Source organism: Camelus ferus, chromosome 2 (assembly GCF_009834535.1).
Source record: "Camelus ferus isolate YT-003-E chromosome 2, BCGSAC_Cfer_1.0, whole genome shotgun sequence".
Taxonomy (NCBI): Eukaryota; Metazoa; Chordata; class Mammalia; order Artiodactyla; family Camelidae; genus Camelus; species Camelus ferus.
This window is the reverse complement of record NC_045697.1, coordinates 27545598-27562823: the sequence shown is the minus strand read 5'-3', so window position 1 is coordinate 27562823 and position 17226 is coordinate 27545598. Positions and strand designations below refer to the sequence as shown.

Here is a 17226-nt window from a genome sequence, read left to right as displayed (position 1 = left end):
ATGTAGATTATGATTCAGGAGGTCTTGAGAGCCCTGAGATTCTGCATTTCTAAGAAGCTCCCAGGTAATGCTACTGGTCCAAGGATTACTCTAGTAGCTAGGTGCTAGGTGACCTGAAGTTCTCAGCATCCCTATGTCTTAGTTTTTCTAATCTGTAAAATGGGATTCCAAGGGCTGGAGAAACATGGATATGAATTCATCTGTAGCACATTCTGACCTGATCACACTACTGATACTTGCTGATTGAATGAGGATCCCAGGAGATGCCAAACTGCTATTCCTTATATCCAATTAGTATTTTCTTCACCTGGTTAAAGAATTTTGTAAAAACCCTTTTCTTACTTCAGGTTTTGTACAATTATTAGCCAGACGACACTTCTTAAAGTAGGATATATGATGCAAAGGAACAGAATTAATTAAAATACTGAAGTTCTTCAGCTGAAAATTCAAAAGCTGTTGGTAGCTTGTGATTTTGGAGGTTAAGTGACCTACAGATACGTGTCATAATCCATGAGCCAAGGCAGGGCCTGGGTTTGCTGATTTCCTAACTCAGTGACAAGCATTGGCTCTCATACAGCTTTCTTGCTATAATTAGCTTTCAGGTTAAACAGCATATCATTCATCTCAAAATTGCAAAATGTATACTTGCAATCAGACAGATGTTAAATTAAGAGGCTTCATGACTAACCATGAAATTCACCCCTGTACTTTGACATCTCGGTTTCCCACAGCATCTCACCCAGAGCCTGAGTCAGGGTGTGAAGGAAATTTTTGAAAAAGCACCCAGGTTCAGGCAAACTGAGATGTGGGTGGGGTTCTTCTCAGATCTGAAAGCAATGGCAAAACAGAAGCAAATTCAGGCCAAGCAGATTTAGTCACTTTTATGAAGGGAAATTATATATTTCAATGATTGATTCATCAGAACTATTCTCTTTGAGAATTCCTTGTTAATATCATTCTTTTCTTACCTTTAGGACATCTTGGATCTTTTTGTTTGTTTTTACTTTAAAATTTTTTATGTATAATTTTTAAATTTATTTTTTATTGAGGGATAGTTAATATAGAATATTATATAAGTTGCAGGTGGACAATATAGTGATTCATAATTTTTTAAAGTTATACTCCATCTATAGTTATTATAACATGTTGGCTGTATTCCCTGTGTTGTACAATATAGCCTTGCAGCTTATTTTATACACAATAGTTCGTACGTCTTAATCCCCTATTTGAGATGTTTTTAAAAACTCCCGTTTTTTTTTTCTTTTTTCTTTTTCTTTTTTTTCAATTGAAGCACAGTCAGTTATAATGTGTCAATTTCTGGTATAGAGCACAATGTCCCAGTTATGCATATACATATATATATATTCGTGAAAACTCCCATTTCTTAATTTCTGCCTGATCACTCCTTCATCCAATTTATACTCAGAATTAATTCTTTTTTTTTTTCTTCAATGGGAGTACTAGGGATTGATCCCAGGACTTCTGCATGCTAAGCACATCCTCTACCACTGAGTTGTACCCACTCTTCCTACCAAATCAATTCTTGACAATTGTGTGGTATGAGAGTGAGGACAAATTTTATGTACTTTGGGGAGAAGGCATCATCCTTCCTCATGTATTGAGTTCCTACTATGTGCTAGGTGCCTTGATGGGCCCTGAACGAACAAGGGTGAGTACAGCAGATGTATGTTCTGCCTTCTTGGACTATGCAAGTAAACAAACCAATAAGAACATGACTTGAACAGTGTGCTCTGAAGCAAATGGACAGGTTCAGTGCTCAAGACAACAGGGTAGGGGAGGGGTTCTGCTTTATTAGACGAGCCTGAAGGATCTCACTCAGATCTGGTTTAGCACTGAAACCAGAACTGAGGAATGAGCAGAGGCCACTGTGCAAAGTGCAGGGAAAGTGTTCTTGGCAAGGGAACAGCATGTACAAAGGCCTGGAGTGTTCAAGAAACTGGAGCGGGTGAGTTTGTGCTTCTTAATATCCCAAACTAACTTCCTGAGAACCTTAATGTTCCTCTGTAGGAAAACAATCAAAACATAGTACATAGAGATATTATCTAGAGGAGTTATGTGATGTGATGGTTAGGGGCACAAACCCTAAAGACAACTGATTCCTGGCTCTGCTGCTCACTCTGTGTATCCTTATACAGATCATTAAATCTCCCCAGGCCTCAGTTTCCTCGTCTGTAAGGCCGAGAACAGTAATAGTCCTCACATCACAGGGTTGTCATGAGAACAAAATGATGAATAAGTTAATACTTTTCTGGCGCATAGTAAGTGCTTTATAAGCGCTAGCTTTTCTTCCGGGAAATCTATTGGAATATAAGAGAAGTGAGAGAGGAGCTGACATGGTGCCAAGACAAAGTGCTACAAAAGCACAGAGGCAGGAAAGAGCATCTCCACTGGGGAACATCAGCAGAAACAATCATGGTGGAGGTAGCTGTTGAACTGGATTTTGAAGGATGGAGAGAAGTGCATGCCCTAGAGGCGGGGAAGGCAAAAATCAGCCAGCTGGGGCTCTTTCTCAGCCCCTCTTTTCCTTCATCTTTCACATCCAATTGATCATCAAGTCCTTTCTCCGATCACCCACCACTGCCTTTGTTCAAGCTCTTCAAGGGTCTTGTCTGGACCACTGCAATGACAATCGCCTCATCCAGTGGGCCTCCCTTCAAACTCATGCACACCCCTGTGGTGCACTTCATACATCAGTACGTGGAAATTGTCTTCCCAGGAGATGGGGCCTGCTCCCTAGGTTTTTAATCAGTGCCTGTTGAGCTGAACTGCTGTTCACTCCTGTTCCCCTCTGCATCCGCCTGGGTTCAGCCAGGGTTAAAGAAGCCATTGTAGGTGTTCCCAAAAAATGGGAATCGAACACAGGGGATTGATTTGCAAAAGAAGAGCTGAGAGGCCAACAGGAGGTTTTAGGAAACTCAAAGATTGGCATCTGCAGGAAGCTGCCTGCACTCCTGGTTGGGGGAGGAGGTGGGGTGGCCAGAGCCCAGAGGTGGCACTGTGTGACCAGGGCTGGCATAAGGCAGGCGCTGAAAGGTCTTCAGGGGCTTTCCTCCCACGGAGGAAGTGGAGAAATGCAGCCTCTAAAGGAGGTGCTGTCAGAGGCTGAAGGAGTGGAAATACCCTGGCTTCGCCCCTTCTCGCTCCCTGCCAGGCTTCTGCCAGTGCCTTCCAAGGGCCCCAACTGTCTGGAAGCCAAACACAGGAGCCTGGGAAACGCAGCTGCCTGGGACCCAGTGCAGCACCCAGGGGGTGGGGAGTAGCACTGGGAGCCAGTAGGCAGTCTGCAGGCATCCCTGCGATTCTTCCCTGGCGCCTGCTCTTTCTAAAATGCAGATCTGACCTTGCCGTCCCTCCAGCTCCCTGAGAGGTCATCCGAGCAGCTCCTTGACATGTGCAGGGTAAAGAGCAAACTCTACAGGGATAACGCATAACCCTGCGAATGGCTGATCAGAGAGGACCTCGTGAGAACACCGCCCCGCAGCACCCTAGGTAAGACCCAAGGCCCGGCCAGGGACAGAGGGCCCTGCTCACCTCTCCCGGGAGTTGAACAGGCCTGACACCTGAGGCTTGTCCTGTCGGGAGTGTTCTCCAGTGTTATCACCATGAAAAACAGGAAGTATTCAAAGCATGTTCGAAGTGCTTTTGATACTTTTTAAGGTGCTTTCAGAAGCATCGTCTAACTCTATCCTCACAACGACAGGTAGGAGGGACATCATTATATCTTACTGACTTAACGCGTGAGCACAGGAGGCCCAGGAATGTGAGCTGATGTCAGTCCAGGCCAGCGATGGAATGACCCCCAAACCCGGGTCCCCTTTCTCCTGGTCAGAGGGTCTTTCCAGACCCGTGAGACCAAGCCTGGAGTCTCAAGCCTCTAAATGTCCTTAAAATCAGGACAGGACCTCTACCAAAGGTTTTCAGTGCACAAAATGTTGATCAGAATTCTCACATTTGTTAAATTAAATGTGAGGTTGATTTTTTTTTCCCCATTGAACTTCAGGCTCCTTAGTTGGGTAACTAAAGTTATCTGTGAGAAAAATGAATTATTAACTAACAAACTAAGTTTATTTGTTTAAAAAAAAAAAAAGATAAGGTCCAACACATGAGACATGAGGCAGGTGAGTTGGGGGCCTGGAAACTAGGATGTTACTGTTCTACACGATCCCCTTTCTCTGTGTGCAGCCGCTCATGAGTCCTCTTATGCTTTGTGTCTCAGCTAGAAATTTTCTGTTAAGAGGGAGCAAGGTGAGGAAGGTTGTGAAATGGGGATGAGATAAAGAGAATTTTAAAATAAACTTACAGAAATCGGTGCAAAGTCTCTGCAGGGAGATTTGATGACAACTCTATCATAAACCCTAAAAATATTTCTTTCCTTTGAGCCAGCACTGCCATGCCTAGATATTTATCCTAAAGAAATAAATCACGGTTATCCACAAATATACATATAAGAATGCTTATTGTAGCTCTAGTTACAAAAGTAACAAATTACATATACCCTAAGTGTCTAATAATAGAGAATTCATTAAATAATCTGTAGAACTTTCATACGATAGAATGCTCTGTGCCTGTGGGAAGTGGTAGTGTGGAAGATACATGTAAAGATGTTAAGAAATCAAATGAGCTACAAAACTTTATATAAAAAAAGTATGTCCATCAAGTTGTTAACACTGACAATCTGTAGGTGCTGTAATTACAGTTGATTAATTTTGTCTTATTTATTAATGTATTTTCTAAAATTTCTATACTAAATTTGATTTATCTCTTTAAAAATGTTAAATACATCTATTGATGTTATGGGAAAGTTGGATAATTTTAATCAGATTTATTAAGGTATATTCTGTATATACCAAAAAAATTAAGTTCAATATATAGTCCTATAAGTTTTGACAAACATGCAACACAATCAAGACAAAGTTTTCCATCACCCCAAACAAGTTCCCTTGAGTCTCTCTGTAATCAGTCCTTTCTCCACTCTCAATCACTGATCTGTTCTATCATATAAAATGAATCATATCACGTGAAACCTTTTGAATCTAACTCCTTTTAACTTAGCATCAAATTTTAAAATTAGTTCATACCCTTGCATGAATGAGTAGTTCATGGTATGGATGGAGCACAATTTGTATATCCATTCATGAGCTGATAGACACTGGTTGGTTTTTAATTTTGAGCTATTATGAAGAAGGTTGCTATAGATATTCTCAGACAGGGTTTGGTGTGGACATATGTTTTCATTTCATACACATTTCATAAATACTTAGAAGTGGGATCTCTGGGTTACACAGTAAGTGTATGTTTAGCTTTATAAAAATAGCCAAACTGTTTCCCAAAGTGGCTGCACCATTCCAAGCCTCACCAACACTTGTATTGCTAAGTTCTTTTGTTTGTCTGTTCATTTTTAAAAAAAATTTTTAAAGCCATTCTGATAGGTATGTAGTGGTATCTTACGGTTTTAATTTGCATTTCTTTAATGATTAATGACATTGGGTGTCTTTTCATATACTTATTTGCATCTGTATCTCTTCTTTAGTGAGAAGTTTGAATCTTTCACTTGTTTTTGGAGGGGTTGATTTCTTATTACTCAGTTACAGGAGCTTTTTATTTGTTCTAGATACAGCTCCCTTATCAATATGCAATTAGTAAATAGTTTTCCCAGTTTGTGGCTCATCTTTTAACAATATTTTAAAACAAATTATTTTAGTGAAGCTCAACTTACGAATTTTTATGAATTGTGCTTTTCTATAGTATCTAAGAAGTTGTGCCCTAATCAAAGGTCAAAGATTTTCTCCCATGTTCTCTTTTAGAGTTTTGCAGCTTTAGGCTTGACATTTAGGGCTTTAGTCAGATAGGCGTTTGCAAATATTTTCTCCCAATTTGTGCCCTGTTTTTCCATATCTTTTAGAGAGAAAATTTTTTACTTTTGATGAAGTAAAATTAACCAGTTTTTATTGTTCATGTGAATGTTTCCACTTTTATATTTTTTAAAAAACCTTTATTCTGTCTTTCCCTCCCACTCTACCTCCTTTCTTTCCTTTCTCATCCCTCCTTCCTTTCTTCCCTCTCAGAGAAAGGCCTCAGAGATGTGCAGAGGGCAGTAAAAGATAATGGTCCATGAAAACCACTTCCTCTTCAGGGCTTCTGCACACTGTGGTTCTCAGGCATAGGGAGGGAGAGGAGCAAACCGAGTGGATAAAATCATAGAACAATACAGATGGCAGCCTTGTGCTTAAGGGGATTATGAAACCCACACACTTCACGGCCACTCTGCAAAGGTGAGGTGGGCACACATGTTTTCTCTTGTGTCTCAAAATTTAAAGGAAGTAGGGATTGCTCTGTGGAAAAACATGAATGCAAATAAACTCATTATTAATTGGTTTTCAAGGGCATATTTTAACATTTTCAATTCAAAAATTTGACTCTGGAGGTTAGTTGAAACCTTGGTGTGTGTAGCCCACTTTCCAGGGTATGAGAGGTGTTCGGACAAGTATCTTATTTCATAGATTAAAAAGGCCAGGACCACTTCACAAGTGTTTTATGACTTGCAAGAATTTGAGGTCTTAAACTGACCTCCATTTTACATAGTGTTTCATATGAGTTAAGGGCCAATAAAAAAATGAAAAGTATAGTGTGTCTGAACAAAAATATTTAAAATCAATCAGGAACTGACTGAGAGAAAAATCAAAATCGGGGGGAAAAAAAACCCTTATCCCTATGCTATTCAAAGAGGAAAAACTTGAAATCAAGCATAAATTTTCATAGCACTCACGTTTCGGGAATCACAGTATTCCTCTCTGTCCCCACATTTGTCTCAGACTTGGGATTGGCAAAATGAAAGTCGGGCTTTGAAAGGAAATTAACTTTCAAATTCTCTTTCCACTCCCCATGTGTGAACAGAGACTACCTCAGGACCCCTGGGCAAACAAAGAAATCAAGACACTGAAGTATAAGGTGGAAAATGGTTTTGTGAGCATTGGTGTCGATGGTTAGAACAAATGTCTTCTCCTTTTTGTTGGACTGTACTCTTTTTTGACACCTAGAAATAAAGAGTGGAGGGTAGAGGAAGGGAAGGATCAGTGACATCCAACATGGTCTCCAAACCAGTGAAGTGTAACACAGTTTGCTGCCTGTTTCTCTAGGAAGCTTTTGGAGTCTTAGGAAGGGATGCAATGTATGACAATTCACATTTCTTTCTGAATGCCCAGAACAAAGAAACCTTGAGACAGGACATGAGCCAAATCCACAGGTGTGGGAGGCATCCAGGCCTTGATGATGACACCTCCTTCTGGACCTTTTAATGACAGGACTCTAAGAATTTTTATAGAAGGACAAAGGCACAGACCAGGCTTTCCTTGGAATTCTGTTGTCCGCACAGCTGCTGCTTGGCACTTACTGCCTTGAGTTATGGTTAGCTGTCCTCATGGAAATGCCTTTTTCCTCCTGGCTAAATCTTAAGTTCCCTGAGGGCAAGAACCCCCACAGTAAGCACAGTAAAGTCTTGTATACAATAGGAATGCAATAAATATTTACTAATCGACATTTATTGATACATATACAAGGGCATATACAGCTACTAGAAATATTCTGGAAATATCCTCAGACAACTCCTAGAATAACAAAATATTTGGACTCCTTCCATGATGGATTTTTTTTTTACATAGAATTTAAAAATTTAAGTACTTGTTGCAATGTTATCACAAGTGTAATTTTCAGTTTCCTTTACAACTCATTAAGTCTAACCAAAAACCAATTTAAACTTTTACATTTATATCCATCCTTCAAGCCATCAAATAAAAGGTGTTGTTAACCTGATGTGTTCATACATGTAAGGTGATTAGAACAGTGCCTGTGTGTTATGTGTGTTAGCAGTTGTACTGAAGGTACCTATAGCTGATTAGATTATTGTTCATAGCCCTTTACTCTCTCCCTGTAATGGAATTAAATGTCCACACTCTGCCATGTGGCTTTGCTGTGCCTTCCAGAGTAGCTGTGAACACAATGTAAAAGTATGTGTGTGTGTACCTAACCATGTCTGAAACATAATATGTGCTCATCAAGAGTTTGTTGGATGAATAAATGCCTAAACCTAAGAGAAAAAGAACCCTCCCTCTACATCGTATATATATATCAGTACTATGACCATATCCTTTTCTTTGAAGGATATGTATTAGTTAACTATTGTTGTGATAATAGTATATAACAAACACTACATATAATAGTGTATATATATATACACTATATATATATATCTCCCCTGCCTAACTTTGGGCTTTATGACTTACTTTGGCCAAAAAATGTTATCAGATATGATGCAAGCAGAGGCTTTAAATATGCTTCTATAGCTTGGTTTGGCCTCTTAATTTTCTAGATCTATCATGAACAGTATATGCCTCTGACTGAGCGATCTCATGCAACAGATTCAGGGAGCAGACTTGAACCCAGACTAAAGTAGAGCCACCCAGTCAACCCACAGACCCATGACTCAAAGATCCTGATGCTATAGATCACTAAGGGTTTTAGAGTTGTTTGTTATACACTATTATCATAACAACAGCTGACTAATACATAACCATCAAAGAAAAGGACATGGTCATGGTATTGAGATACTATAAGACATAGGTATAGATGAGATAGACTTTTATTCTCAAGTTTAGGCATTTATTCATTCAACAAATTCTTAATGAGCACTTACGTTCCAGACATGGTGATAGGGATTTAAAACTAACACTATTAAGAGAAAGGGGCCTAAATAATGCAGAAGATTGATTCAGCTTGTTCTTCCTTCCCTAGTGACTGGATGTTCAAATCCTCCCCTGCCATCTCACTCTCCAAACACCTAAATCCCCATATCCACTAAATCCACAGCCCTCTCAAATCCCTAAGGGCTGCCTGCCACTTTCCCTAGGCTAAGAATGGAAACTCCACAGTCTCCTGCCTCTTCTCAAGCATCTGAGGCTGACTGTGATATTAGCCTCATTTGGGGAACTGCAGGGCACATGGGTGCTGCATGTCCAACTGCTGCTTTCTGTCCTGCCTGCCTGGCAGGACTCAGTATCCACGTTGCCATCTCTCACTCAAAGTGTCCCAGGGCTATAGCCAGAGCATTACTCAAATATCTCCGCATTTAGCTCTTAAGAGGCAAAAAATCAACATTCAGCCTGCTGCTTTTTATTTCATCTTCCTCAGGGGGCTTAGCGTGCTCAGACAATGCTTAGGAAGGCCACATCATGAAAACAGGAGCCTAGAGAAAGAGTTTTAAGGGTTGCTGTTGGTACCAACTACACCTGGATCTCAGTGCCTTTCTGGTTGTAAAAACTGTGTGAAAAACAGACTTTAGAACAAGGAATGTTATCAAGGGTAAAGAGAGGCATTACAGAATCATAAAGGGGATTAGTTTACCAGGGAGACATAACAACCCTAAATGTGTATGCATCTGACAACAGAGCTTCAAAAGACGTGGAACAAATAATAGAACAGAAAGGACAAAAAGACAGACCTTCAATTATAGTTGAAGATTCCAACACTCATCTCCCAGTAATCAACAGAATAAGCAGACAGAAAATCAGTAAGGCTAGAGAGGACCTGAATAACACTATCAACCAACTTGACCCAACTGACATCTGTAGAAGACTCCAAAATGTCAGAATACACATTCCTTTGAAGTACACATGGAGCCTTCATCAAGGTAAAGGTAAACAATGTACTTGGCCATAAAACACATTTCAACAAAGTTTTTCAATTGAAATCATGCAAAGGGTTTCTAAGACCACAATGGAATTAAATTAGAAATCAACATTAGAAATATGTCAGGAAAATTCCCAAATATTTGGAAATTTTAAAACATACTTCTAAATAACTCAGATCAGATAGGAATTCACAAGGGACATTAAAAACTATTTTGAGTTGAATGAAAATAAAAATAAAGCTGATAAAAATTTGTAGGATGCAACCAAAGCAGAGAGTAGAGGGAAATTTATAAGATTAAGTGCTTATATTAGAAATTAAAAGATAGAAATCAATTATCTAAGTGTTCACCTAAGTAAACTATAAAAAGAATAACAAATTAAACCCAAAGCAAGCAGAAGGAAGGAAATGATAAAGATAAGATCAGAAACCAAAAAAAAAAAAAAAAAAAAAGATCAGAAACCAATGAAACCAAAAACTGATTCTTTGTAAAAATCAATGAAATTAATAAGCATCTAGCTGGATAGATCAGGAAAAAGAGACAAGACACAAATGACCAACATCAGGAACAGCAGAAGTTGTATCACTAGAGCTACTACAGACAGTAAATGTAGTATAAGAGAAATTATGAAAAGCTCTGTGGCAATAAATTTGACAGCTTAGATAAAACGGACAAGTTCCTTTAAAAGCACAAACTACCAACACTCACCAAATATAACCTCAAAAGCCCTATCCCTATTAATGAAATTGAATTTTTAGTTTAAGAGCCTTCCCACAAAGGAAACTCCAAGTCAGTATGGCTTCACTGGAATTCTACCAAACATTTAAGGAAGAAAAATGCCAATTCTACACAGGCTCTTGCAGAAAATTGAAGAAAAGGAAATACATCCGAACTCATTCTATAAGGGCCAGCATTACCCTGACACCAAAACCAGACAAATATATTTTAAGAAGAGAAAACTACAGACTAAGATCCCTCACAAAGAGAGATACAAAAATTCTACACAGACTTTAGTAAGTCAATTCCAACAATATAAAAACCTCATAACTGAGCGGAGGTTAGCCTAGGAAGACATGATGGGTTTAACATTTGAAACTTACCATACTAAAAAAAAAAGAAAGGAAAACCATGCAAGCATCTCAATAGACTCAGGAAAAACACTTTATCAACTCTGACACCCATTCCTGGCAAAAATTCCCAGAAACCAGAAACCTCCTCAACTTGACAAAGAGCAGCTATGAAAAACCTACAGCTGACACCATACATAATGATGAAATATCAAACGTGTTCTCCTTAAGATTAGGAAAAAAACAAGGATGTCCACTCTCACTACTTCTATTCAACATGCTACATGAGCATTCTAGCCAGTGAAGTTAGGCAAGAAAAAGAAATAAAGGATTTATACCCAGAACACATAAAAAAATTCTCAAAACTCCGTAATAAGAAAACAAAAACCCAATTTTAAAAAGTGGACAAATGATTTGAACCAACACTATCAAAAGGACCTACGAATGGCAAATGAGCACATGAAAAGATGTTCAACATCGTTAGTAGTGAGGGAAATAAAAATTAAAACCATAATGAGATACACACATCTTAGAATGGGAAAAATAAAATAACTGTCAATATCTAGTGCTGGTGAGGACGCAGAGCAAGCAGAGCTCTCATGCGTCACTGGCAGGCATGCAAAATGTACAGCACTTCAAAAAAGAGTTTGGCAGTTTCTAATCAATTTACTTACTGTATACTTGCCATGTGACTCAAGAATTTCACTCTTAGATCTTTATCCCAGAGAAAAGAAAGCGTAAGTATGTGAATAGTCACAGCAGCTTTATTTTTCATAGTCAAAAACTTGAAATGGCCCAAATGGCTATTACCTGGTTAAACAAATTACAGCTGTACAATGGAGAACCACTCACCAGTAAAAAGAGACCAACTCCTGATACATGCAACAACATGGATAAATATCAAATGTATTATGAAACGTGACTCAAGCCAGATTCAAAAAGCCACACCCTGCACTTTCCATTATATGATGCCATGGACTGAATGTTTGTGTCCCCTAAATTCGTATGTTAAACCCAACCTCCAGTGTGATGGTATTTGGAGCTGGGCCTTTTGAGAAGTGATTAGACCATGAGGGTGGAGTGCTCATGAATGAGATTAGTGCCCCTATAAAAGAGATCTCAGAGAGCTCCCTATCCCTTCCACTGAGTGAGGACACAGCAAGGTGCCGGCCATCTATGAACCAAGAAATGGTCTCTTGCCAGACACTGAATCTGCTGGTGCCTTAATCTTGGACTTTCCAGCCTTTTGAACTGTGAGGAAACAAATTTATGTTCTTTTTAAGCTACCTGATTTATTTGTTAAAACAACACTGAATGAACTAAGACTTGTGATGATCTGAAAAAGGCAAAATGACATAAGGACAAAAAACAGACCAAGGGTTGCTGGATGGGGTAAGGAGAGGGGATGATTACAAATGGGAATGAAGGAATATTTTGTGGAGTGATGGAAATGTTCTGTGTCTCAACTGTGGTGGTTACCTGCCTGTATGCACTTGTCAATACTAATAGAAGGGAGGAAGGAAGGAAGGAAGGAAGGAAAGAAAGAAGGAAGGAAGGAAGGAAGGAAGGAAGGAAGGAAGGAAAGAAAGAAAAAGAAAGAAAGAAAGAAAGAAAGAAAGAAAGAAAGAAAGAAAGAAAGAAAGAAAGAAAGAAAGGAAGGAAGAAAGAAAGAGAGAGAGAAAGAGAGAAAGGGAAAGAAAGAAAGAAAGAAAGAAAGAAAGAAAGAAAGAAAGAAAGAAAGAAAGAAAGAAAGAAAGAAAGAAAGAGAGAGAGAAAGGGAAAGAAAGAAATGAACACAGGTGGACAGGGCCAAAATTCAAATCTGGCTTCCCATACTCAAAGAATCTGAATGGTTTCCCTGAGAGCAGCCCATAGGAAGTCTATCAGTGGGACTGCACTGGGATCTGTGCTCCCTTTGTGTCCTTCAGTGTGGTTTAGTGAAGGAGCACACCCTGGGACCCCGTTGTCAGCTCTGTCATTAAACAGCTGTGTGGCCATGGCCTCATCACCTCCTCTTTCAGTCCTGTTTTCTCGTCTGTGAAATGCCCCGTGAGGACTATACGCATCAAGCTTAGTCCAGCTCTAAAGTTCTATGATTCTCCCCAAGATTCTTTCCTTGGCTTAGAAAGAATGGTCTCAGCAGCTCAACTCCAGTCTGTCTAGCTCTAGAGTTTTAAGTGCTTCCACAGACATCAGCTCACTAACCCTCACAAAATCCTGTAAAGTAACTAACTATCCCTATTTCATTAAGAAATGGAAACCCAGAAAGATGCATTAATCTACTCAGTCACAAAGTTGTCACAAAAGGCAGGACCAATATGCTCATCTTTCGAGTGGCCCTGTCCCAGCTGTAGGTAGGACCAGCAGTGATTCCAGCTCTGTCTGGTCTCTCCGTCCTCCTTTAGGTTTAGGGATCCTGTGAAAACCTTTTAAGTAGTCGAGCACTTTTCTAGTCAGATAAGCAAAAAATGGGCCAAACAGGAAAGGTATTCCCATACTGCGATAAAGCCTGGTCTCCAGAGGTCACCACAGATCCAGGAGCCAAACCAGAATGCACTGCTGCTGGCCCTGGTGCCTCGTCTATGGGAACTCCTTCAGTGATGCTAACATTCAGCGATATCCAGTCCTTCCTGTGTGCCAGGCACTGTTCTCTGTGTTCTCCGTTGTGTTCTCCCATGTAATCTTCCCAACCAGCAGCGGGGTTCCCATAGTTAACCCTGTGGTATACATGGGGACCCGAGCTCTGAGAGATGTAAACCCATGATCCATGGCCAGTGCTGCTCCTCCTAGCCATCATCTAAATGTGCACCTTTTAGGATCACAGAGAGTCCTACTTTACTGAAAAGAGAAACAAAAGAAGGGAAGGGGTGGGAAAGGGAAGGAAGGAGGAAGAAAGAGCAGCATGACTGGCAGGCAGATACAGATGAAAACAAAATAAGATAAGGTGAGAACATTGGCTCATCTATCAAGGCAGATGGTGGTTGCTTAAAAGATTCATGAAAGAAGCAAAGAAAAAGAACAAAGGAGAAGGAGGCAAAGGGATGTGGGGGCCCCACCCTATGTCAGCACACACACACACACACACACACACACACTGCCCAAGCCCACTGGACACCCCGACCTTACCGGCTTCACATCTGATGGCCCTGGCTTGTTTCGCTTGCATGTTTATTTAGTTTAAGGTCTGCTTTAAAGGGCTCTCCAAGAGAGGCGGAAAAGGGAGGAGGAGTGCGGGAAACAACTCTTTAAAAGAGAACGTAGTGATTAAAAAGGAGCCAAGAGTAACAGCTCTGAGGGCTCCAGCAGCCTGGGAAGCCAGCAGAGCCCTGGAGGGGGTCTCCCTTTATCCCACCACCACCACCGCCACTGCTGTCACGCCCTCCTCACTCTCCTTCCTGTCCCTTCTCCGCAGCAAGCATATCACCCCTAATACTCCAGGCTTTTTCTGTCATTGCTGCCTTTGAACTGAGTGAGAAAGTCTTTTTAAGATAGTATCTGCTGCAACCTCAGACCCAAGTCATTACAAACAAGTGTCTGACGGCCAAGAGCATGGCATCTGTACCTGTCCTCCACCTCCTGGGTGCTTAGCCAGCATCTGGCACCTAGAGACGCAACCTGGGTGTAGAGAAAAGAGTAGGTGATGATCAGGAAACCCAGATCCCAGCCCCAGCTCCGTCACTGTCTAGCCATGTGATCTCATGCCGCCCAGCCTCTGGGGACTTAGACTCCTCGTCTGGATGAGAGTGATGTCTGTCCTGCCTGCCTCTCAAGGGGCTTGAGGGGGGAAGTGAGATAAGGCGTTTGAAAGTACTTTCCACAACGAGGGAATGAAAGGTATCCAAGGAAGCTTTGCTGATTGACTGATGGCCTGAGTAATTGATAATGCCTGGAGGACAAGGCCTCCCTACCTTTTTATTAAACACTTTTTACCAGAAGTTAAGGGATGATGGATACAGTCCTCAGGGGCAAAGACATTATTACAAATGTCAGACTGGTTGAACATTGTGTTCTGGCCAAGGAGTTTCCTACTTGCTCCCTCCTCTAGAGGAATTCCTGTCCCACTTAACATGATGTGTCTGTAATGGAGTCTCTAATTAAAGACTTGCAAGAGACATAGAAGGTCATTATGTCTCACCTTAGGAAGCACTCATATTCCTTAGGGTTTCCAGTGAGAGGCCCCAGGGAAAGTCTGTCTCCTGAGACTTGGCAAACCCACCAGCCTTCCTGGACTTCTCTACACTTGGTCACCAAGATGCAGACATCCTGGGGTTCAAAGGGCCTGGTAACTCTAACTCAGGCTTTAGAAGGATTTAAGAGAGAAAAATCAAGGCCCATCAATCTTCTAGAACTTGTGGAAAGAGCAAGTTTGGCACTCCTGGGGAAGAAGAGTCAGTAAATAGGGATGCAGAGAAGGCAGGGGTGACAGGGAGAAAGAGAACAAGCCCCTGTGGCAAGGTTTGCCTTGCGTCCTAAAAGGATAATGTGGCTGCTATGTGGAGAGTAAAACTGGGAGTGGGGCTGGGGTAGGGAGGTGGAGTCTGCGTAGGGAGACAGTCAGGAAGCTATTGGGAGGATTCACCTGAGAGATGATTGTGTGAACCAAAGTCAGCAGTGAAAAAGTGAGAAGTGGTTGGGTTTTGTGAACATCTCAAAGATCCCTTGGAGCCCTGGGGTACTCTCTGGCAGCTTCCATGTATCAGGCTGTTTGCTAAATGTTTTCCCTTTAAGATCAGGAATAAAGCAAGTATACCCACTTTAACCACTTATTCAACATTATATTGGAGATCTTAGCAGTGTAATAAATCAAAGAAAAAAAGGGGAAAGAGGGAAGGAGGGAGGGAGGGAAGGAAGGAAGGAACGAACGAAGGAAGGAAGAAAACGCATTAAGAATAGAAAGGAAGAAGTAAAATTACCTTTTTTTTTGCAGCTAAGATGACCCTGTATGGAAAAATTCCTAAGAAATCTATTTTTTAATTACTAAAATGAAATAATAGATTAGTTTAACAACGTCACAGGATAGACGGTAAATATAAGAATGATATTTCTACGCACTAGCAAAAAAAAAAAAAAGTTGGCAATTGAAGTAAAACAACCAACTTAGAATAGTATCAAAATAAAATACAAGGAGATAATTTTAACAAAATATGTGCAAGCTGGTACAATGAGACCTAAAAACTTTCACTGAGAAAAAGCAAAGACAAGACATACAGCACAAAGGTAGACATATAGCACATTCATGAATTGAATGATTCCATAGTGTTGTTATCAATTCCCTCCACACTGATCTATGGATTCGACATATGCCAATCAGTATTCTAGCTGCTGTTTTTGGTAGGAATTAACAAGCTAATTCTAAAATGTATATGGAAATACAAAATATCTAGAATAGCCAAGGCAATTTTTAAAAAGAAGAACTTGGAGACTTGCAGTACGAGATTTTAAGACTTACTGTAAAGCTACAGTAATCAAAAGAGCCTGGTATTGGCCTAAGAATAAACCTATGGATCAATGCACCAGAATAGGGGGTGCATAAATCAGCTCACACAGATTTGGTCAATTGATTTACAACAATTGATTTCCTATGGTGGAAAGAACAGTGTTTTAAATACATAATGCTGGGGCAGCTGAATAGCCATATGAAAAAAAAAAATGAACCTTAACTTACAATCACACCATATCCCCAAATTAACTAGCAATGCTATTAGACACTAAAAGTATAAAACTTCTAGAAGAAAATGTGGGAGAAGATCCTTGCATTTCTAATGTAGGCAAAGATTTCTTAGTACACAAAAGCATGAGTCATAGAAGAAAAAATAACAAAATTGTACTTCATCAAAATTTAAAACTTTTGCTCCTCAAAATATACCATTAATGGAAAGGCAACCCAGAGACAGGGAGAAAATATTTGCAATACAGATTTCTGACAAAGGACTTGACTCCAAAATATATAAAGAACTCTCAAACCAAGTATTAACAAAATAACCCAATAAAAAGTGGATAAAAGATTTGACACTTTACCACAGAAGATATACAAAAAAAATGCCATCACCTTTTCATTCCTGCCAATGAGTGCATTGTCCTCCAGGATCACACACACACACACACACACACACTCCTTTTTTTGACTGCTAAATTTTTACTTGTCTTTCAAGGCATGGTTTAAGTATCTCTTTTCTTAAGTCATACTGAAGGTCCTTATCTTCCTTGGAGAGTTATAGTTAGGGAATACATAACCATTACTCTCCATGAGATTTTATCACTTGATAAAGAACTTGCCTCACTTTATTATGATTGTCTGCTTCAGGATCTGTTTCCTCCACTCGAATGCGAATCCCTTAAAGGAGAAGAAAGTATCTTCTTCATCTTATTATATCTACTACCTAGCACAAGCCCTGGAATAGAGTAGATGCTCAATAAATTTTTGTTAATGGAGGGAAAAAACATCTCTTCCTTACT

At 40.1% G+C, this 17226-nt stretch overlaps 1 long non-coding RNA gene across 1 annotated transcript in view; it reads left to right on the top strand.

Moving 5' to 3' along the window:
* Positions 1–1597: 1597 nt before the first annotated feature.
* The window catches only part of LOC116668334, a 39191-nt gene continuing 23562 nt past the window's right edge, over positions 1598–17226 (top strand). The window contains exons 1-2 of the long non-coding RNA XR_004325493.1: positions 1598–1966; positions 3378–3510. This is a non-coding gene — a long non-coding RNA (uncharacterized LOC116668334). The remainder of the gene's footprint in view (positions 1967–3377; positions 3511–17226) is intronic.